The following is a 6,000-nucleotide window of genomic DNA, read 5'->3' on the forward strand; positions in this document are numbered from 1 at the left end:
TTCCCTGGGGACACTGATATCAACCACCCTGGAAGCCTCAGGCCCCACCTGAGCCCATGCTGGGGGGAGGGACTGTATTTCCACTTCTGTCAGACCCAGGCACTGGCCTCTTGTGCTCTAAGTATGTTCGTATCAGCTATGTCTTGTAAATTCTCAGGTGATTAAAAGTCCCAACCACATAGCACAATCAGCAGCTAAGCCAATGGCCCCTCCTCTCCTCCATCTCTAAGTTACACAGTGGGTCACATGTCCTTAACAGCCGCCATGCCCCTAATGACGGGATGGACCTTGCACGTGATGGCCTGATGCCCTGCTAAGAGGTGGCCTACAATGAAGTGTGGCTCTTAGCTAGGCAGTTGCCTGGGCTATGTCTGATTTGAGAGGGTAGTGTGCTGGGATTGACTAGTCATGTCTGCCATGGGTGTAGAAATGGGTCTTAGGCTGTACCAGTGAGTCTCATCAAGTGGTGAATGTGCCTGCCCATGGACACTAGTGATGCCTGGGGACAGCAGTGGATGCCACACGGGAAGATGGTACTATGTGAGTCTCTTAGCTAAAGATGCCACTAGCTACCCTTTAGAATCCAACAGCCAGAGATGGAGTTATCAAGCCCCAAACGCAATGCAGTCCAGACTAGCACCCGACCAGGGCCAGGATAATGGCAAGAACAGAGCATGAGCAGAAATGGAGGTAGATGTGTCTTTGCTTCGAACAGGAAATAGATGCGACATGGTAAAGAAATGAGAAAGTGTGCTGAACATTGATGACGGGCGCAGAGGAGGAAGAGCTGGCCACCCTCTGCATCTGTGGTGCCGGTTTCTCCTCTTTAAAATGGACCGAGTTGCCCTCGACAGACATCCAACCCCAGCAAGATGACCTGGAACGGCCTTTGTCATGTATCCGCCCCAGCAGAGCATCATGGGATCTGATACCTTACCCCAAGTCATTTCACAGATGTCCACCAGGAAAACACCGAGTCCTGTTCGCCTGTGTGACCTTGGGTTTCCGAAGCCCCACCTTCCTGAGCTGTGAAATGGGCTCATCCTTCCTGCCAGGGCCACAGGACTGTCAAGGGCGAGTGAAATGCTTGATCCCGAGGAGCAGCGTCTCAACGCTGTGGCTCTCCCAGCTGCCCTCTCTGAAACCAGAGCCCCAACACCAGCTGGTTCCCAAAGACAGCTGAAAATGAGCTCAGGTCGGTGGGCGAAGAGGAACTCCCAGGACCCTGAGCCCCGACATCCCTACCCCAGCTACGGGCCAGCTGTGCGGTAAACATGTACGGTCCTGGCCGATCACCAGGCTCTGGTCTCTGCTGACAGAGATGCCCACAGACTCACAGACACATGATTTTTTTTTTTTTAAATCTGAGATTGCACGTTTTCTTTCCAGTCTTGGATGACAACGATGTGAAAGGTTTGAGGGAGCTTCTAACAGGGCTGTCGAAATGCCGCCATGAAGGACAGACAGATACAAGCCCAATCCTGTCACCGCAGAGCTGTGTGTCCTTGGGCAAGTTGCCTCTCTTCTCTGTGCCTTAGCATAGAGGGGTATCGGACAGCACCCCCATAGACTCCATTAACCCCAAACCATCCTCTCCAGCTTTCAGACACCTTGATTGTGCCCAGTGTGTCTGAGGAATGGGCCACTGACTTAGCACAGACCCTCTGAACGTGTCCTCGTCTTCCAAGGACCGCATGTATCAGGAGGGTGGCCCGCTCCCTCCTAGTGGCCTGGTGGAGATGCAGTCTGAGGTCTTGCTTTTAGGTAGCATCTGGGGGGAGGAAGTCTTTCCAGCGTCGGGACTCAGATCTCACCGCTAAGTGGCACAGAAGGGGACGCCATTCTACACACACAGTCTACCCAGACCTTTGGGACAACCGGAGCCGAACAAAGTGCTGTGTGCCTTCTGTACTTATGACAGATGACACTTGTGGTGAGCAGGCCCCCACCACACCACACATGCACACAGCTTGTGCAACCCACATGTACACCCCACACAGGCACACCCCACACATGCACACCACATACATGCACACCCCACACAGGCACATCCCACACGCATGCACCCCCACACAGGCACACCCCACACATGCACAGGACACACAGGCACACCCCACATGTGCACACCATACACATGCACACCCCACACATGCACACCACACACAGACACATCCCACACATGTGCACCCCACACAGGCACATCCCACACGTGTGCACCCCACACAGGTACACCCCACACATGCATACCACATACATGCACATCCCACACGTGTGCACCCCACACAGGCACACACCACAAGGCACACCACACACATGCACACCACACACATGCACAGCACACACACACACACACACACACACACACACACACATCAAAGAGAAGGCTATGAAACCGGATCTGAGTGGGCACCAGCCAGAGCTTCGGTCCCCGGTTGGTCCCAAAGACTGCTCACAGAGTCTGAGATAAGCCTGGACCATGCATTCCAGGGCCCTTCCCAGGCCAGTGTGAGGGAGGCACCAATGTCCAAGGTGGGACAGACCCTGCTAGTCCTGGAGGAGAGGCCTGGGGGTGGTCCAGGCCTCGGCCCTCAGATGTTTATTAGAAGAAAATCCAAAATCTCCACCGGGAAGGTCATAGCCAAGGTCACAGGGTCAGTAGCATGAGGCCCTGTGACTCAAGGTGACCAGGACCATATGCAGGAAGGACGGAACTGTCACCCAAAGGCCCCTCACGAGAGGGCCAGCCACCCACTCCTGTCTTCCTTCTCTGGCTCCCCCCCCTTTTTCCTTCTCCCTCGCTCCTGCAGCTGCCTCTGCTCCCCCCTCCCCTCCTCCCGCCCCTCTTTCCCTCCTCTCCCCCTGCCCCTTTCTTTCTCCTCTCCAGCCTCCTGCTCCCCAGAACATCCCTCCACCTGCCGCTGTTCAGGGCGGACGGATGGCCGCAGCTCGGACTCAGCTGCGGGAGCAGGTGCCCTGACAGGAACCGTCCACGAGGGTCAAGGAGCCAGTCAGCAGCCTGGAGCTCCCAGCCCTGAACGTGGGGGAGGCCAGGCTGGCACCGGGACGTCCTGGGGAAGCCAGGGCTACTGCTGCTCCCCAGAGGTCTGCAGCTAGGACGCCTCTGAGCTGCCGGCAGATTGTGGTCAAGTTTCCCTGTCCCCAGGGCCACTGGGACCTGTGGGTCTCCTCCACAGCAAGTGGGTGTCAGTGTGCCACAGCGGACACCTCCCTCAATAACACGGAATACCGAATCCTCCAGCCTGGGGCCACCAGCCCCTCCCCCACCACACACACAGGCTTCATTTGAAACAAAATCCCACGGAAGCTCAGGCTCATGTTCAGCAGGAGGGGAAAACTGAGGCCTCTGGACAAACACAGAAAACCAGCTTAAATCAATGAAACTAAACACACACAGACACATATGTACATATACACACATACCACACACACATACATAAACATACATACCACACAAACACACATGCATATACACACACCACATACATATATATACACAATACATCTATACACATACACACAACATATATATACACAATACATAGATATACATACCACACATAAACAGATACATATATATGTACATAATCCATATACATATATACCACAAACATACATATATGCACATACATATCACACACACACTATGTGCACACTCACATAGACATAGATACAACACATACACATACATCTCACACATACACACACACACACACACACACACACACACACACACACACACACACACGGTGGATGTTAACTCCAAACTCAACACATTTTTTAAAATGAAGATCGGCGGCGAGCCATGGTCTGGTGAGAGGGCTCAGCAGGAGATTGCAGCCAAACCTGACAGCCCAGAGTTCTACCCCAGGGACCCACATGGTAGACAGAGTCCACTCCCCAAAGTCGTTCGTTCTCTGACTTCCACACGTGTGCTGTGTGGCATGCCTCCCTCCAGATAAATCAATCAATGTCAAAATACATGTTTTTTAATGCTTGGCAACACAGACACAAAACTCGAACCCTTAACCGGTGTCCTTACACCACAGAACCCGTTGTTGGAGCAAACACCACAGGCCCGAGAAGCACTCGCCATCGGGAAGGCCTAAAATAGACCGCGTGTCCCAAGGCCTCACCCCCGCCGCAGCGTGCCAGCACAGAGCCCAGCCCGACCGTACCTGGTGGCCTCGGGCTTCTGGAACCCACTCCTGTCCACGGAGTCTCCGGAGTGGTCACGCAGGGACCCCAGCGAGCGTGGAGAGCCGGGCCAGCCGGGAACAGTGTCTTCGGGCACTGGCTGCACAGACTCACATCCCTCCCTGCGCCTCCTCCCCCGGCCAGCGAGATAGCAGCAGCTGGGCCACAGTCATTTCCAAAATTAGCCCGTGAGCCCCAGGTCTGGCCAGGAGACACAGCCGGGGTGGTGGCCGCTGAACCAGCTGTGGGCAGCATGGACATATATGGTGACGGGAGCGGGGAGGGGACGCGCTGGACAAGCATGTTCCCAGCCTTCGTCTTATCACACACCCGAGCTGCAGCTTGGGCCCCGGGAGAGAGGAGGACAGTGACCCCTCTACCCCACCGGGCTGGGCAGAAGGTGCCGGAACCCCTCTGGTGGCTCCCTGTGAACAGGAAGGAGAAAACAGGCTGAGCGGGCGGTATCTCCCACAGCCAGCGAGCTTCCTGCTCGAATTCACGCAGTATTCCCAACAGCCCTGCTGCGGAAGGGGTTCTCTCAGCCCTGTTCTACAGGTGGAAACTGAGGCACCAGCCTGAACACTTGGGGCTGGCGATAAGGCTGAGTGAGTCTAAGTGCTTGCTGCCGAGCCGCCGAAGATCTGCGTTCAATCCCCAGGGCTTCTGCGGACTGTCCTCTGACCTCCACCATGTCCCTAGCGCGGAAATAAAGATGTGTAATTTAGAGCGTTTTAGGTTACCCAGCTGGTCCAAGGCCCTGGAAAGCCAATACTTCACCCAGGTAGTACGTACTCCAGAAGCAGTCCTAACACAACTCGTGCTAACCCAGCCTCTGCGGGAAGGGCTTTGTCCTGAGCTGGGTGGGGCACAGTATAGAGCCAGCGCTTAGCCCGCATGTGGTCCTGGGTGTCAGCTCCAGAGCGTGACAGGAGGTTGAGCCTTCCGTCCTTAGCATGTCTGCAGGGGCACAGGTCCACACGATGAGGGATCCCGTCAGAACTCACGTCCAGAACTCTAATCATGCAAACACAGCAGACTCTCCCAAGCATATTTCCACACTCCGTATGTGTGTGAGAGTGTGTGTGTGTGTGTGAGTGTGTGTGTGTGTGTGTGTGTGTGTGAGTGTGTGTGTGTGAGTGTGTGTGTGTATGTGTGTGTGTGTGTGTGTGTGTGTGTGTGTAGGGGGGTGTTCACATGCCTGCAGGTGCATGTACATGTGTGGGTACATGCTGTTGTGTATGGAGGGCAAAGGTTACCTTTGGGGTGCCATGCTTCAGGATGCCGCCCACATTATTTTTGAGACAAGGTCTCTGACTGGCCTGGAACTCACATATTCCCTGGGTCCGGGTGCCTGCATGGTAGTATATCACCTTCCCTCCATTCCAGTCTCAATGCGGCATTAACCTCACAAAGGGCCCATTTCCCCTTCTCGGTCAGGGTTACTATTGCTGTGATGAAACACCATGACCAAAAGCCAGATGGGAAGAAAGGGTTTATTGTGCACACTTTCACATCAGCATCCACCATTGAGGAAGTCAGGACAGGAACTCAAACAGGGCAGGAACCTGGAGGCAGGAGCTGATGCAGAGGCCATGGAGGGGTGCTGCTTACTGGCTTGCTCCCCATGGCTTGCTCAGCCTGCTTTCTAATAGAACCCAGGACCACCAGCTCAGGGATGCCCCCCAACAATAGGCTAGGCCTTCCCATATCAATCACTAATTAAGACAATGTCCTACAGCTGGACCTCATGGGGTCATTTTCTCATTTAAGGTTCCCTCCTCTCTG

At 54.6% G+C, this 6,000-nt stretch overlaps 1 protein-coding gene across 2 annotated transcripts in view; it reads right to left on the reverse strand.

The window, feature by feature from the left end:
• Window positions 1-4,434, reverse strand: part of Myo18b (myosin XVIIIB) — a 214,287-nt gene extending 209,853 nt beyond the window's left edge. For both annotated transcript variants that reach the window (XM_076560972.1, XM_076560971.1), the window contains exon 1: window positions 4,197-4,434. The gene's annotated coding sequence lies outside the window, so the exon portion shown is untranslated. The remainder of the gene's footprint in view (window positions 1-4,196) is intronic.
• Window positions 4,435-6,000: the final 1,566 nt, after the last annotated feature.

Source organism: Peromyscus maniculatus, chromosome 23, assembly GCF_049852395.1.
Source record: "Peromyscus maniculatus bairdii isolate BWxNUB_F1_BW_parent chromosome 23, HU_Pman_BW_mat_3.1, whole genome shotgun sequence".
NCBI lineage: Eukaryota > Metazoa > Chordata > Mammalia > Rodentia > Cricetidae > Peromyscus > Peromyscus maniculatus.